The following is a 17,677-nucleotide window of genomic DNA, read 5'->3' as shown; positions in this document are numbered from 1 at the left end:
CCTGAGTTCAAAGCCAGCCTCAGCAAAATTGAGGCACTAAGCAACTCAATGAAACCTTGTCTCTAAATAAAATGCTGGGGACATGGCTCAGTGACAGAGTGCCCAAGTTCAATCCTGGGTACCAAAAGAAAAGGAAAAAAAAACAACTCAGAAGATGAAAAGACCCCCCCATGCCCATGTTCATGCATAGGTAGAACTAATATTGTTAAAATGGACATGCTACTAAAAAGCAACAACAATTCAATGTGATCCCCATCAAAATACAAATGCCATTCTTCACACAACTAGAAAAAACAGTCCTAAGATTCAACAAATAAAAGACACAGAATAACCAAAGCAATTTTAACCAAAAAAAAAAAAACAATGCTGGAGACATTACAATACCTGAATTCAAATTTTACTACAGAGCTATAGGAACAAAAACAAAATGGCAAAATGGTATTGGCATTAAAACAGACACACAGACCAACGGTACAGATTAGAATACACAGAGACAAACCCACACAGACATCTGATCCTTGACAAAGGTAACAAAAACAAAGTGGGGAAAAGGCAGTCTTTAACAAATGGTGCTAGGTAAACTGGTTATCTATATGTAGAAGAATGAGACTAGATTCTTATTTCTCATCCTCCACAAAAGTCAACTCAAAATGGATCAAAGACATAGGTATTAGACTAGAAACTACAACTCCTAGAAGAAAACATAGGGTCAAACACTCCCAACATATTGGCACAGGCAAAGACTTTATCAATAGGATCCCTAAGGCTCAGGAAATAATACCAAGAGTTAACAAATGGGATAGGATCAAATTTAAAGGATTCTACACAGAAAAGGAAATGAGAATGTGAAGAGAACCCACAGAATAGGAGAAAATCTTTGCTAGCTACTCTTCTGACAGAGAATTAATATCCAGAATAGAGAACTAAAAAATAATAATAATAATAACCCAAATAACAAATGGGCAAATGAGCTAATCAGACACTTCTCAGAAGAAATATAAATGGCCAACAAATGTATATAAAAATGTTCAACATCATTAACTATTAGGGTGATGCGAATCAAAACTATACTGAGACTTCATCTCACTCCAATCAGAATGGCAGCATCAAGAATACAAACAATAGGGCTGGGGTTGTAGCTCAGTGGTAGAGCGCTTGCCTTGTATGCATGAGGCCCTGGGTTCGATCCTCAGCACCACAAATAAATAAATAAATAAATAAAGATATTGTGTCCATCTACAACTAAAATATATATATAATATATAAACAATAATACAAACAATAATAAATAACAGAGAGGATGAAGAGAAAAAGGAACACTTTTTACACTGTTGATGGGACTGTAAATTAGTACAACCACTATGGAAATCAGTATGAAATTTCCTCAAAAAATTAGAAATGGAACCACCATATGACTTAACCATACCATTTCTCAGTATTCATCATAAAGAATTAAAGTCAGGGGCTAAGGTTGTACTCAGTGGTACAAAACTTGCCTACCATATGTGAGACACTGAGTTCAGTCCTTAATACCACATAAAAAATAAATAATAAAGGTATTGTGTCCATCTATAATTAACAATATTTTTTTTAAAATTTGAAAAGTCATCATACTACAGTGATACATACATACAATGTCATAGCAGCACAATTCACAAGAGTCAAACTGTGGAACCAGACTACATACCCAATAATGGACAAAATAGATTTTTTAAATGTGGTAAAAATATACAGTGGAGTTTTGTTCAACCATAAGAAGAATGAAATTATGTCATTTGTAGAAAAATGGATGAAACTTGAAAATCCTGTGTTAAGTGAAACAGGCCAAACTTAGAAAGTCAAGGGCTATTATGTTTCTCTAATATGTAGAAGCTAGAGACAAAGAAAAACGGGGTAGAATCTCATAAAAATTGAAGGGAGATCTGTACAGTGGAAGACAGGAAGCAGAGGAAGGGAGGAAAAGGGAAAATATTAGAGAATGGTATCAGTCAAAATTATATTGTTATATTGTGTACAAATATGAATATGTAACAAATCCCACCATTATGTACTAATGTACCAATTAAAAAATTATGAAAAAAAATTTCAAGTTCCCTATGTCCATACAGATTTCCTCATGTAACACATTGCACAGCATGTAAAACTGTTATCTGGTCCACTTCATATTACCCAGTATAAACCAGAGCTCAAGGCACTGGCACAAAAATACTGATACCTCTGCTATCTACAAAAAACTATCCTTCAACTCTAACCCATGAGTCATGCATGTATCTTCTATCAACATCTATATAGCAGGATGATTTGTTAGCTTGTAAACAGGTAAAATCCGAGATCACAGCAGGAGGATTGCAAATTTGAGGGAAGCCTCAGCAACTTAGCAAGACCCTCACCATTTAGCAAGACCATATCTCAAAAAATAAAAAGGGATTTGGCTCAATGAGCACCCCTGGATTCAATCTCCAATACCATTAAAAAAAAAAAAAAGCCAGAACTTTCAGTCTTGGCAGTGACTACTCCACAACAAGGCAACTTGTTTTCCTCAAAGTGGGTATTAAGAGAGAGACCAATACACAAGCCACAGTGTGTTTAATACACTAATTTCAAGTCACATATCATCACCCTTTCCCCACTAACCAACTCTGATACAATGTGGAAGATGACTATAAAAGTTGCAAATACAGGGAGGAAGGAATCACTGAGGATCATGTTAAAGACTGAAGACCATATTCAATACTGTTAAGTGGTCAATTCCCCACGTATCTAGGGATGAATACAATCCCAATCGAAAATCCCAAAATCCTTTTTCAAAGAAACTGACAAACTGACAAAGGCATGGATGGTGGCACACACATGGAATCCCAATGACTCAGAAAGTTTGATCTTAAGGTGGTGCAACTTGGAGACAGTGAAACCTTTCAGAGGTAGGGCCCACAGGATATCTTCATGGGATATCTTCATGTCACTGGGCAATAGTGGGAACCCTGCCACTCCCTCCCTTCTTTTCTCCCTCAGTCTCTCATTACACACATGCAATAGTTACATGGTTTTGCTCCCTGACATGTAACTATTGCAGCCAGCACCCCCATCAGAGGCTTAAAAACAGAAGGTGCACCTGATGACCAAATGGAAACTCAAAAACTATGAGCCCCAAAATAAGTTTTTGAGAGTAAACTGTCTCAGGAATGTAATATAGTAAAAGAAAGCTGTCAAACACAACTATAAATCTTCTTTAAATAAAAAAAAAAGTGACAATATTCTTTTTTTAATAGTTGTAGATTGACAGCATGCCTTTATTATATTTATTTTTTAAATATGCTTTTAGTTGTTGGTGGGCCTTAATTTTCTTTTATTTATTTACATTTGGTGCTGAGAATCGAACCCAGTGCTTTATACATGCTAGGCAAGTGCTCCACCACTGAGCTACAACTCCAACCCATTTTATTTATTTTTATGTAGTGCTGAGAATAGAACCCACTGCCTCACATATGCTAGGCAAGCAGTCAGCCACTGAGCTACAGTCCCAGCCCCACAATATTCTTTTGACTTCGGAGTAGGCAAAGGCTTATTCAAATTCAAAAAACACAATCAACAAAAGAAAATATTGGCTAACTGGACTTCTTCAAAATTAAAAGCTTCGGCTTCTCAAAAATATAGTTTAGGGTAAGTAGACAAGCTACAAACAACAGAAATATTCAATTCAAAGATTTGGCAAAAAAAATTATATTCAGAATGTATTAAGAATTCCTAATGGGAATAGTAAAGAATAGAATGAATTGGACATAACTTTCCTACGTTCGTATATAAATACATGACCAGTGTTTACTCCATGTCACATACAACCACAAGAATGGGATCCTAATTATAATACGTTATACTCCATACATGTATAATATATTCTACTAGATATATACATACCTAAAATGAACAAATAAAAAAGAAAAAAAAAGAATTCCTACAAATCAATAATAAAAAATCATTTTTTAATGAGCAGAAAATTTGAAGAGCCATTCCACACACACAAGAAAAAAATACTAATCAAGGAAATCCAAAATAAAACCACAATGAGAGACCATATAACAACTAGAATAGCCAAAATTATTATTACTTAGGTAATAGTGATTACGTGGGTGATTCTGATTACTCAAATGTTGGCAAGGATATAAAACAATTAGGACTCTCATACATTCAGTTAGGAGTATAAAACAGAAAACCACTTTGAAAATCTAGTTTCTTATAAACATACATCTCCCTATAAACCAGCAATTCCATTTCAAAGTATTTATCCATGAGAAATGAAAACACATGTTTGCAAAAAGACCTGTATAGGACTTACTCAGTCAAAAACTGTATCCAGTTTTTGACATCAAAAACTGGATTCAACCCAAATGACTATAAGAAAACCATAAACGGTGGTATATTCATCCACTGAAATACTACTCAAAAAAAAAAACAAAGAACTACTGATACTTCCAACCACATGAATGAATACAAATTATATGTTAAAAAATAAACCAGATACAAAAGCACACACACTGTAAGAAGACAGAACAAAACTAATCTGCTTTTAGAGTGCATGAGGGCAAGAAGAAATGAATGGAGAGGTAAACAAGAGAAATTCCTGGGATAATGAAAATGCTTTACATCTTCTCTGGGATATCGGTTACACTGGTATAATGTCATACATCATCAAAATTAACATGAAGGTTTTGCACATTACATTTCAATAAAAAGAAAAATAATTTCTAATGAATTTGTGAGCTCAATATTATATTAATTTTGCTTTGAGTAGACACATATATAATTTCTATACATATACTTGTGTATATTCAATAAATACTTATCACCTACTATGTGCTAAACACTATGCTAGCTTCCAAAATAACTAAAGCCCATGCTCTCAAGAAGCTAACAATCTTGGGCATAGAAACACATGTGCTTAAACAAATAATAAAAACAGAAAACGTGGGACTTTCCGTATCAGGTATACATGGGATCTTGTAAAGAAAAAGATGCAATGAATACTGCCTGAAGTAAGAGTCAGGTATCAGAAAAACCTATTAATTGCTGAATAGGAGGTGTAAAGCAGAACTTTGGAAATGTGCACAAGGAGGAAAAAGAGTTTTTAACAAGCTGAGAAATACCACATGGAAAGATACAGAGATAAAGGGTCTAATACAGTAGGGAGCTGGGAGCAGTTCAACATTTGGAAGGATCAGAGAGCCTAGAAAGAAATGAAATGCCCGCAAGCTACCATGCTCATGCTAAGGTATTTGAATTAAAGAGCCTCTGAAGAGTTATAAGCAAGCAACGAGACACAAAATTTGTGATGAGAAATATCCATGGGAGGTGGGGGAGGGAGAAAGAGAACACATACAGGCAAGTCTGGAAGGGAATAAAATTGCAAACAGACCAGCAGTAAGAAGAGAACCCAGGAGAACAAACAAGCAACATTTCACTTTCAGTAAACGAACCAAAGATACAAGGATGAAGAGTAACTCAGAATCTTAAAATAAGAAAAAAAAATGGGAAAATATAAGTTTTCAGAAAAATAAAAATGGCTCAAACATATAAAATAATGCTCAATTTCCTCATAAGAAAAATGTAACTAAAACTACACTGAAATACCATTTTTTCACCTAATAGATTGGCAAAAACCCAAAAAGTCTGATTATTCAATGTTGGCAAGTTTACGGAAATACATGTATTCTCTTTTTTTAATATTTATTTTTTTTAGTTGTAGTTGGACACAATAACTTTATTTTATTTACTTATTTTTATGTGGTGCTGAGGATTAAACTCAGGGCCTCGCACATGCTAGATGAGCACTCTATCCCTGAGCCACAACCTCAGCCCACATGTATTCTTACATATACATTTCTGTTACAACCTCTAGGAAGCACAACTTAACAATGTGGAGTTCTGGCTCAGTGGTAGAGCGCACGCCTAGCGGGTGCAAGGTTCGATCCTCAGCACTACATTAAAAAATAAACAAATAAAGGTATTGTGTCCAACTACAACTTTAAAAAATATTTTTTTTAAATTATATCTGTTACACTCCTTGTTCCAGAAATTCCACTTCTAGGAATTTACCCCAGACATACCTGCCTATGTACAAAATGATATCCATATAAAATTATACTCACCACAGCAATTTTATAATAGAAACTGGGAAACAATCTATCAATTGGAACATTTTATTGCGGTGCTTTTATATGCTAGAACAAAAAGATTTCCAGGACATTCTGTTAAGTGAAAAAATTAAAGGGCAGGAAAAGGAGTTAATGTTCCCAACATTAGTGAAAAATGTGGTAAGAGGGAGGAGAGGTGGAATAAGTATATCTATATATGTTTGTATTATTAAAATCCCCAGAAGGATATATAAGAAATCAGTAACATTTATAAATTATTGCAGAAGTCTGGAATGAGATGGAAAAGGTTATAAAGAAAAAAAGAAAAAGTATAAAAAGTCTCTTATCAGTTCCCAGTACCAAAAACAAAACAAAACTAATTGCAAGTATATACTTCAAAAGTAAAATAAAGAAAAAGGATAAAAAGTCTCTTATTTTACTTTTGAAGTATATACTTGCAATTAGTTTTGTTTTGTTTTTGGTACTGGGAATTGAACCCAGGGGCATTTCACCACTGACCTACATCCCCAGACCTTTTTATTTTCAGACAGGGTCTTGCTAAGGTGCTTAGGGCCTCACTAAATGGAGGTGTATAGCAGAACTTTGGACATGTGCACAAGAAGAAAAAGGGTACTAACAAGCAGAGAAATACCACATGAAAGGCCATCCTTCAACTTGCAATGCTCCTACCTCAGCCTCCTGAGTCATTGGGAATACAGGCATGCACCACCACACAGCTGCAAAAAGTTGGGTTTTTTTGAACTTTAAAATACTGTATCAGGATCAACAAAATTTGGTAACTCCTTTGATGAGAGGTAGGGAAGATGATAGGATCATTTAAAATGACTCTAAGGTTTCCAACATGATAAATCTAGTCATTCCTTACAACTTAAAAAAAAAAGGAAGAATAAAAGAAAAAGGAAAAAATCTGTTATTAACCAAAGCAAAAATTGGAAAATGATAAAAGAGTAGGGGAAAGCAGCTCAATTTTGGACACATTGTACTAGAAATGCTGTTAAAGAGTACAGTAGGAGGGAAATTTCCTTCAAAAATATAGTTCTTAGTAAAAATAGAGAAAAAAGAAAAAATATGTATAAGAACCTAATCTGTCTAGAAATTACTTGTTCAATAAAGTCAATTAACTGGGATAAACCAAAACCTAAACTAAAAGGTCATTAACTCAAAATGACAGAATAAGATCATGTATCAATAGCCTCTTCTGACAGACATCAGGCTCTCACTAAGTTTATTTAGAACATTTCATTTTCAGGTTCATAACATATTAGAAATATCAAAAAGGACTGTCGGTATAGCTACCAGAAATTTAAGACCATAATCCTGTCTTCAAAGTACTCTTCAATGGAGGCAAAAGTCTCATTTTTCCAATATCTAAGATTTGGTGAAATGGTTCCTCCTTCAAGAAGTTTTTCATGTTTGATTAGGCATTCTTGAAAGTATGAACAGTATTCTGCTGTGTTTTATACTTTTTACACAAGCCTCTCTCTTCCTATTAAATATACATCTCTTGACAGAAGGAATACCTTTCATTGTTATATCTAGCCAGCACTGAACGTAATTTCCTTGTACATGCAAACATCCATTCAACAATTATCCCATATTTCCCTTCTCTAAAGTAATGTAAATGAACTTTGCCACAAATCAAGTCTGTCCACAAAAAGTTATAATCATTTTTTACCACACACTTACATTTTGGCACCATGTTAAACTAAGCTTTTGTCCTGGCTTATCACAAAAACTAGTGAGATAAGGAGTGATGGGAAGTAACAATTAATGGCTTTAAGATTATTGGGTTTGGTTTTTTTTAACAGGAAACAATAAAGTTCCAAAATCAAACTGGGATGATGGCTGTACAAACCTGCAAATATCCTGGAAAACAATGAATTATACACGTTCATTGACTAGATTGTATGGCATGTGAGTTATATCTCAAAGCTATTTTTTAAAATGAGATATCTGCTATTATCCTCACTTCACAGATTAAGAAATTGAGGCTTGGGGGATTAGGGTCATGGCTCAGCGGTAGAGTGTTCGCCTACCACGTATGAGGCCATGGGTTCGATCCTCAGCATCACACATAAATAAATAAAGGTATTGTGTCCAACTAAAAACTAAATATTTTAAAAAAAAAAAAAAAAAGAAATTCAGGCTTGGCAAGATTAGGCAATTTGCCCATGGTAACATTGCTACTTAGTGATGAAGACAAGATAAAAACTCAAGTAGTCTTAACTTTTTTTTTTTTTTAAAGAGAGAGTGAGAGCGGGGGACAGAGAGAGAGAGAATTTTAACATTTATTTATTTTTTCTTAGTTCTCGGCGGACACAACATCTTCGTTTGTATGTGGTGCTGAGGATCGAACCCGGGCCGCACGCACACTAGGCGAGCGCGCTACCACTTGAGCCACATCCCCAGCCCCTAGTCTTAACTTTTAAGGATATGCTAAAGCATTATGCCCCCCTGTCTTGCTTAGAAAGGAACCTACTCATCAAGCAGCATTTTCAAATGCTTAAATATATTCAAGTCTTAAATGCTTGTCATCTTCAAATTCCAACTAAGATTATAAAGACCTCACCTAGTTATGTTATGTCATAAGGCTAAGGAAGAAGAAGCAAAGTCAATAGCTGAAAAGAAAGGTACTACAAAGAAAGAAGGAGGTAAACTGCTCAAAAGCTACAGCACAAGACCACATTAAACATTACTATTGCTTCATTATTATGATCAAAATTAGTGGACACATCTAATTCAGCTGAGCTGTGGGTAAATGCAGCCTCCTGGACAAACTCTGCCAAGACAAAGGTTTCTCAATCTTGACACAATAAACATTTTGGTCAGGTAACTTCTTTTTCTTATGGAGGGATGCTCTATAGTGTAGAACGTTTAGCAGCCTCCACACCTGACTTCTACCCACTAGATGCGAATAGCCAATCCACTCCCACTAGATGCCAACAGCAAATTCACTCCCTTCTATTGGACACAACTAAAATGTCACAATGCCAAATTGTGAACACTAGAGATAGGAGAAGTAACATCAACCAGTCTGAGAACTAATGGCCTAGACTAGGATAAAAACAATAAAGGGCCAGCCCATTGATAAACAATATATATAATAAAGCACACAAGGTTGAGGGTATAGATCAGTGGTAGTGCATTTGCCTAACACTTGGGAGGTCTAGGCTTGATCCCCAGTACTGAAAAAATAATGACTAGACAAAGATAAGAGTCTTGTAAGTCAGTCACCTCCCAATCTTACTAAAATGGGGGAAAAAAATACTCATCCCATGAAAACAAAATAAAGCTAGGGTAGGGAGAAAACAGTATACAGGGATTAAATAGAAACAAAGCTCATGTAGATACACCAGCCTCCAAAGTGTTTCTGAACACTTCAGCATGTGAGGCCTCTAACACTCTTGTAAAACATTAGCCACAAAAAGATACTAGAGATTAAAAAATAGAGCTGAAGGAGTCCAGAAATAAAATGCTCCCTTTGACTGATTTGAAGGAATATCAGTTTCCCATATAAGAAAAACTAAGTCCTCAAAACTAGAGAAACTGAAATAAAGAGGTCCAGATTGCCACCCCTGCCAATACAAATTCAATAAGAGTAAAATAAAAAATGGACCCACTCCAGCTATAAGGTCCATTTTTTATTTATACTCTTATTGGGACAGGATGGGACAGAACATTCAGACCCTATACAAAATTTATTTCTTCTGATTCTCAAATCCCCCCTATGTTGGTTGGTTCTGCCCCTCTTGTACCTATGTTAACACCAAATCAAGGGCTTTCAATACTCTCACATTGCCCTTCAGTTTTTCATAGTATACCATAGTGGCTTCTCTAGTCCTAGCATCAATCCCCCTCAAGGTGCCACTGGCTCCAAAATCTTATTCCTCTTCAAGTTCCACCTCTCAGGCCATCTCAGGCCTCAGGTAAGGACTAGCTCAGTGGGAGGGCAGGGAAGTGGCACCTGGGGTGTCAGTAGCAAGTAAATGAAATCACTGAAACTAAAGTTATGTACTGAAAGTAACTGCCCCTTAATAAGCATATGAATAAATGTTTACTTTCATTCATAATCAAAGAAATTCCAACTTAAAACAAGATAGAGGTTCACATATCCAATTGGCAAAAAATATAAAGTTAAAGTCCAGTGTTGGTGAACACATAACAGACAAACATTGCTGGTTAGTGTAAACTGTTACAATCTAATCTCAATTAGGTACCTTTTTTTAATATTTATTTTTTAGTTGTAGTTGGACACCATTCCTTTGTTTTAGTTATTTATTTTTATGTGGTGCTGAGGATCGAACCCAAGGCCTCACACGCGGCAGCAAGCACTCTACCGCTGAGCCACAACCCGAACCCCAAATATGGTACCTTTTATGATAAAATACTCTTTTCATTTTTAAATGTTGTGCCTGTAGCATTAAGGAAAAAAGCAAATCAAAGTACAATGTAATAGTATAATACTGTATGTATAATTTTTAAAAATAAACATTATGGAATTTTACACAAGTTTTGGAAGGTAAAGTAATTTTTATCTTCACTTTTCTGTACACTGTAAAGTTTAACTATACGTGTATAACTTTTAACTTAAATTATATAATTTTTTCAAGTACTCTATTTCCCCAAATTTAACCACCATTCTTTGCAACAACTGCCTCCTGCAACCAGTCCCATATCTAAAGGATAGCTGAAACTGCCTGGGAGAATTTGAGTTAGTAAGGGATATATCTTTGGACATGGGTCTTTTCTTTAAAAATCTTTGCTTACTTACCTAAAATCACACCCACGCAATGAAAGAAGAGAAAAAGAATTCCTAAACTACTGATTAAGGAACCACAACCTCTTATAGGTCCCTAACTATTCTGAGATAGTAGTCCTGGTTATAGCTTTTCTTCCTTATTATCATTTGTATATCTAATCTTAGTTAATTGCACTTTCTCACATAAAAAAGAATAACCTCAACTACCACTGAAGAGAAGAGGGGAGAAAGATTGCTCCTTTTAGAACACATTAACAGCAAAGGTCCTACTTCTCTGGCCTGCTCAGCTCCCATCACTTTGATATGGGTTGCCAATCACTACACTTCAATGTGTCAGGATGTCTTGGTCCTGTTTATTGTATTGGGGTTGTTTGTAAAAGAAGGCTTAATACTTGTTCATTTTTACTGAATCAGTTCACAGCATTCTCTGTCAAAGAAGAGACAGGCAAGGCAGAATGGAGTATTCATAGGCTCAAAAGATGCTTCAAAATAGTTTCCTACTTTATAATCAGTCTTTCCTCCACACTCCTTAGCTGACTTTTAAGGTTTATACAACTAAAACAAGAATGTCTAATTACAGCTATCAATATCTAATTAATGGGATATGATAACTATTATAAAGATTTTTAAATATCTCAGATTAATGGCTTTAATTTTTAAGCTAAACTTTATTCATCTGAGTTTTATCATCATAATTTTCTCAAAAGGCATAATCACTCTGCCAGTGCAACTATTCTCAACACAGCAAACTTATTCTTAATCCTGAACTAATTGGCAAGGAAGGTTTATAAAGCTTTTTTCAAGTATTGAAGAAAATGGTAAAAATCAGGGGTTCATAATAGAATACTATGAGAAAGAACTGACCTCTACTCTGTAAGGAGTCAAAATTGCAAATCAATTGGCAGCTTAAGTTTAAAGAATAAATACATTCTCGGAAAAAAACTACTAGTTTTATTTTTAAACTAAGTATTTTTGAAATTTTTAACATTCCCAAGCAGGAATACACAAACCAAATAAAATGCCTATTGTAAACTGAAGAGACAAATGACTTATATAGCAAATTCAACTTAAAATTCATATACAATGGGCTGGGGATGTGGCTCAAGTGGTAGCGCGCTCGCCTGGCATGCGTATGGCCCAGGTTCGATCCTCAGCACCACATACCAACAAAGATGTTGTGTCCGCCGAGAACTAAAAAATAAATATTAAAAATTCTCTCTCTCTCTCTCTCTCTCTCTCTCTCTCTCTCTCTCTCTCCTCTCTCACTCTCTCTTAAAAAAAATTCATATACAAGTGGGACACAGTGATGCACACCTATATTCACAGTAACTGGGGAGGCTGAGGCAAGAGGATCCCAAGTTCAAAGCCAGCTTCAGCAAATGAGCAAGGCCCTCTGTAACTTAATAAGACCCTGTCTCAAAAAATAAAAAGGGCTAGGGATATAACTCAGTGGTTAAGTGCCCTGGGTTTAATACCCAAAAATATATAAATAAATAAAAGTCACATACACAGAATATCTTATGATAAAATACAGTTCAATACTAACCTATCCAGATTATTCCGGCTTACAAGTTTCACAAAGAAAAAAATGGCATGTCAATTAGTGTTACACAATGAAAGATCAAGTAGCTCTAGGAGACACAGACATCTAAGAGGTAATCTTGTAAAACAACCTAAATGTAGTGAATACTAGATAGAAATTGTTAAAAGCCTCAGATGGTTAACCTTGAAGTTTTACTTTTTGTTTGAATGAATGAAAAGAAGAGGATAGAGAATAATGTGTTGCCTCACAAAGATTTTAAATATTGTTAAATCCTGAATAAAACAATAATGACCACAGGAGATCTAAGGGCTGTCCCCAATTTCACCACATGAATGACCGTATCCTTAAATAAATCAATTAATCTATAATCTGAACCTAATTTCTCCTCTATAAAATAAGAACTGGAAATCATCTTTTTGTTTCCTAGTAGCTCTAACACTAACACAAATTTATTCTTTTCTAATGTTATACACAATATGTGTCATCCAAGAGTCTGTACCAAATAAGAGTGAGCTTCCCTATTAGTTATAAGCGAACGGATTTTTAAAAAGAACTAAGGGAGCCAAAAGACAGTCCACATTTGCCAAGGGAAATAAGCAGAAAAAACACAGGCTCCCAAAATATTCCCTTCCTCATAAAGTAGTCTTGCAGCTGCTTTACCAGAGAAAGCCTTGTGTAATACAGGGTATCACTTTATTTTACGCTTAACAAATTATTGATAAAGTTTAGTCCTCAAAATGTTACAATTTATATAACAATTTTAAGATTAAAAATTAAAACAACATTTATCCAACAGCAGCTCAGTAGAACCTTGGACCAAATAACCTTAGTACAAACCAACTCAACACAAGAATCACAATATTCACATATCTCCTCTAATTCTTAGGGAAAACTGGGACCAGGGCTCCTAACTAGAGAGAAATAAAAATAACAAGAGTTAATAAAAGCCACTGTAAAAGCCAATTTAATACCAAGAGAATCAACTTCAACCAAAAAGAGACAGTTCTAAAAAAAAAAGAAAAAAAAAAAAGACAAACCCTACCATCTCAACTAAAATATACCTAAGTAAAACACAGCTAAGAAATGGTCGAAAATTTTCAACCATGAGAAAAAGTCCCTGCTTTAATAAAAAAGTGCACTATATGTGTGTGTGTGTGTGTATATATACATATATATTTGTAAATTTACAGTATGTACAAATTTTACTTTAAAGAAATAATGTTCTTAGAATATATATATGTATTTGTGTGTATATGTATGTATATATATATATTTTTTTAAGTTGTAGATGGACACAATACCTTTATTTTGTTTTTCATTTTTATGTGGTGCCGGGGGAATGAACCCAGTGCCTGATGCATGCTAGGCAAGTGCTCTACCAATGAGCCACAACCCCGGCCCCTAGGACATGGTTTTTTATAGTTAAGTTTTAAGTATGTATCTTAACTTTCACCTACGAATTCACCACTATAAAGTTTAATTAGGTTTTCTGTTTTCACCATGAGATGCAAGACTAATTGTTCCACAAATTGAAGTGCACACACAGTACTCATTTTATTGTCCCTAAAAATACTAACATCTGTGACATGTGGATTGCATACAAAAGAAGGTCCTTCGAGGTCTATGTTTGTGTTTTTAACTTTTCTATTTGACTAGTACTTGAGTTTAATATAGTAAATGTTTCTTGGAACTTAGTGTTAACTGAGAACAGTGATTATATTGCCATTCAGGATTTAAATGATTATGATTTATTTACAGCTCACCTCCGATATATAAACCAAGTATGTTTTAAAAGGTTATTAGGAAGACATACAGGATTCCTCAACTCTCTCAAGTCCGCAGCCAAACTACAAAATCAAAGGCTGTATCCAAAGCTTCCCAAACTATTTAATACACATGGATAGGGTCATTCGGGACACCACTGCCCATCCATCACTTCGAGATACAAGTGTGAGAGAAGGGTTCTTAGAAAATAAGAATTAACCCTTTCCTAGTAAGAATGGTTACGGCGAGTGTGGAGTGTGTGGGTAAATGGTCTTTCAAACCCTTCCCGAGCTCACACCATCCGCGGGAAGGAACGCTGTAGCGTGCAGTACTGAAGATGAGGTGCCGCGTTACGGGGTTCGGATTCACCCCCTCAAATTACAGTCGGGCTGCTCAGAGCCAGCTTTAACGTACGTACCCAAAACCCACAGCAACAGCACAAACAGGCTCCTCTCCGGACCCAAAACTTTCAGTGTCAATGAAATAACGGTGCAGAAAGGCGAACTATCCACGATCGCACACCATTTTCACTGCTGTTCGATCCTAACTCAAAGCGAGAATCCAGTTGTCGCCTGGAAGGAGTCACTTCACGCCGGAGCTGGGCTCTTCCTCAACTAGGTCCTCGGATTCCCCCAGCAGCAACCGAGAGGCGCGGTTAGCGCGCTTTATCTCCCGCGACTGGCAAGTAACCGTGTAAAAATGTCACTCTATCCGCCCGCGTCCTCCACCCGGAGCGGGGGCCGGGCGGCGCGCGGTGACCCCGGGAGGAGGCAAGAGCGCCGGCGGCACCAACCCGCGCCCCCCGAGCGCCCCGCGCCCGGAAAGGGGAAAACCCGCCCGCAGGAGGATTCAACAGGAGCACCGCGCCGCCCGCCTGCCGCCCGGGAAACAGCCGGCCGGCCGGGCGGGCGCGGGGGGAGGGGCGGCGGCGGGAGGGCGCGGGTGCCGGGCCACCCGGGACCCCCGGCCGCGCGCAAGGTCACCGCCCGCCGCGGGCGCCCGGGCCGGAACCTGGGCGGCAAGTTTAATTTACACGGGTGCCGCAGAGCCCGCGGCGTGGAGAGCGCGGAGCTCTCCCCACCCCCACCGCACAGCCGGCCCGCGCCCCGCGACCCCCGCCCCGGGCCGCCGCCGGGCAGCCAGCCACTGCAGCCCCCCGACGCCCGAAGGCGAGCCTCGGCTGGCAAGCTGGCGGGCGGCGCTTCAGCCCCGACACACACACACACACACACACACACACACACACACACACACACAGCCGCGGTGGCGGCCGCTGAAAAATGGATCGCGGCCACGGGAGACGAGAGACATTTGCTTTCCGTTAACTGAATTGTTTCCTACCTCCGGGTGTCCGACTCGCTACTCCTCTCACTCCGCTGCTCTCCGGGATCGGCCGCCGCCGCCGCCGCATCCAATCGCCTCCTCCCCCCTCCCCTTCCGCAGCCAGCCCGGCCGTTCCTCCTCCTCTCCGCTTCAAAATGGCGCCAAGCGCTCCTCGGCGGCTGCTCCAATCGAACCGCGGCGGACAGCACCCGGGGGCAGGCAGAGCGCGGCGTGGGTGCGCAGCGCCCCCTGCCGACCAGATGACCCCGCGCGCGTACGCCCTTCTCCGGGCTTCGCCCCGCCCACCGAGCGCGCGCCCCTCCTCCGCCCCGCCCCTTCCGCGCGCGCGCACACCCACTGGGGCGCGTCGCCGACGCCGACGCCGTGGCGGCTGTGAGATGGATAGCGGTCGATGTCTTCTCTACTTCTGAGGCTCCCTAGACTTCTGCAGAAAACTACCTAGATTGTTATTTATCTCTAACTTTTTGGATAAAGGTTGGCCGTCTTTAAAGCACTGACGTTCGTCATAATTGTGCTGTGTAAATAAAATTGGTATTATTCAGTACTTTGCATCTTTCTTGGTAGTTCTGACCTCCTGATCTCAGAATGCATAGTTTTTTTCCACATCGTATGTTACATTTTTTCTAAATCCCTCCGGTTTCCGAATGGGAGGATTGTCTCGTAAGCGGCAGGAGAAGGGGGTGCACTGTAATTCGACCTGTAACAAAGCATTCCATTCCTTCCAATTGTCCTTATTTATGGGAGAAGTAATCTGAAGACCACAGGGATGCACTCCAGGAGGTGGGTTTCTTGCCCGTCAACCTCCTGGAGGTGCCTTTCCTCCAGATCCGTCATCACAGCAAATCAACTACCATGGGGCAAGTTTTTGTCCCCAGCCAGTACCCTTCCACAAGTGAAAAAAGGACTGCTTTCTCTTGCCTCCATTAATACCATCCCTTCTGTGAGCAAGTGTTCCCTGATGTGAAGTATTTGGTTACGAGAACTGTTCCAGAGAGAATATGTTTCAACAATGAACAAACAAAACAAAAAGTGAACTAATGGATTACAGCAGGATATTTATCATTTGAAAGAAAAGATAGGTAATACTGATACATAAATAAATGTTATTGTGGTAGGAAAGACGTGTCACAAAATTCCATCCGGCCAGAGCACTTACACTATTCATTTATATCTCAGTGAAGTCCCCTGGACAATCCTGCTTCATTCTCTTCCATACTCTTACAAGACCTGTGTTAACAGTTACACCATTTGAAGTTTTGAGATCAAATACTATAGGATTCAATCTATCATACATCCTTTAAGTTTTTTTATTATTTTTTGTAGTTGTAGATGAACAGAATGCCTTTATTTTATTTGTTTATTTTTATGTGGTGCTAAGGATCTAATTCAATGCCTCACACATGTGAGACAAGTGCTTTGCCACTGAGCCACAGCCCCAGCCCTCTTTAAGTTTTCTAATAGTGCTTTCTGCCCCCTTTTTAAAAATTATCTCAGGAACTTCCCTTGTTTACATCACTGTTCCATCAACATAAGTATTTCTTGGAAGGAGATAGTAGGGTGTCTAGATCTAAAAAGAAAAAAGAAAGAAAGAAAGAAAAGTAAAAGCTTTTCTCTGGCTCTTTGATTGTTTTCAAGATTGTTATCTTTCAATTCTCAAACCTCCAAAAACAGGGAGCAAGAAAGTTTCAGAACAACAGAATGAGAGCCAGGAAATTTTGACTGAGTTGTTTGAGCTGTTCTCAGCCCTTATTCACAACCCTTGGCACATAGAAGGTGCACAGTAAATATTTTTATTGAATGTATGAATTATTTAGGAATGTCATTCTTACATACCTTTAGCCATTTCAGGGCTCCCTGATTTATATGTGGCAGTGATTCCTGAAATAGCTAAAGGTATTGTGTCAACTTGATGAACAGTTTTGCCAGTTTCACCAGTAACCCTCTATTATAAAATTTGAGTTTCAAAAAATGGACCCATATTGCCCACCTCAGGTTGGCAACACTACAAGAATGAACCATGATACAGTTTGCAGAAAGGATATGACCTTCAAAAGAGTAGCATGGTAAGGCTCAATGGGACAAATATCTTTAGAACAGAGAAGGAAAAATCTCTAAAGG

At 38.0% G+C, this 17,677-nt stretch overlaps 1 protein-coding gene and 1 non-coding gene across 7 annotated transcripts in view; one reads left to right on the top strand and one right to left on the bottom strand.

The window, feature by feature from the left end:
- Pds5b (PDS5 cohesin associated factor B) overlaps nt 1–15,664 on the bottom strand; it is a 195,783-nt gene extending 180,119 nt beyond the window's left edge. For all 6 annotated transcript variants that reach the window (XM_026395124.2, XM_026395125.2, XM_026395128.2 and 3 more), the window contains exon 1: nt 15,557–15,664. The gene's annotated coding sequence lies outside the window, so the exon portion shown is untranslated. The remainder of the gene's footprint in view (nt 1–15,556) is intronic.
- Trnat-ugu (transfer RNA threonine (anticodon UGU)) lies at nt 1,129–1,201 on the top strand. Its single transcript has one exon. It is a non-coding gene; the product is annotated as a tRNA-Thr (tRNA).
- Nucleotides 15,665–17,677: the final 2,013 nt, after the last annotated feature.

Source organism: Urocitellus parryii, chromosome 2, assembly GCF_045843805.1.
Source record: "Urocitellus parryii isolate mUroPar1 chromosome 2, mUroPar1.hap1, whole genome shotgun sequence".
NCBI lineage: Eukaryota > Metazoa > Chordata > Mammalia > Rodentia > Sciuridae > Urocitellus > Urocitellus parryii.
The sequence above is the reverse complement of the archived record's forward strand: the minus strand, read 5'-3'. Positions and strand labels throughout refer to the sequence as shown.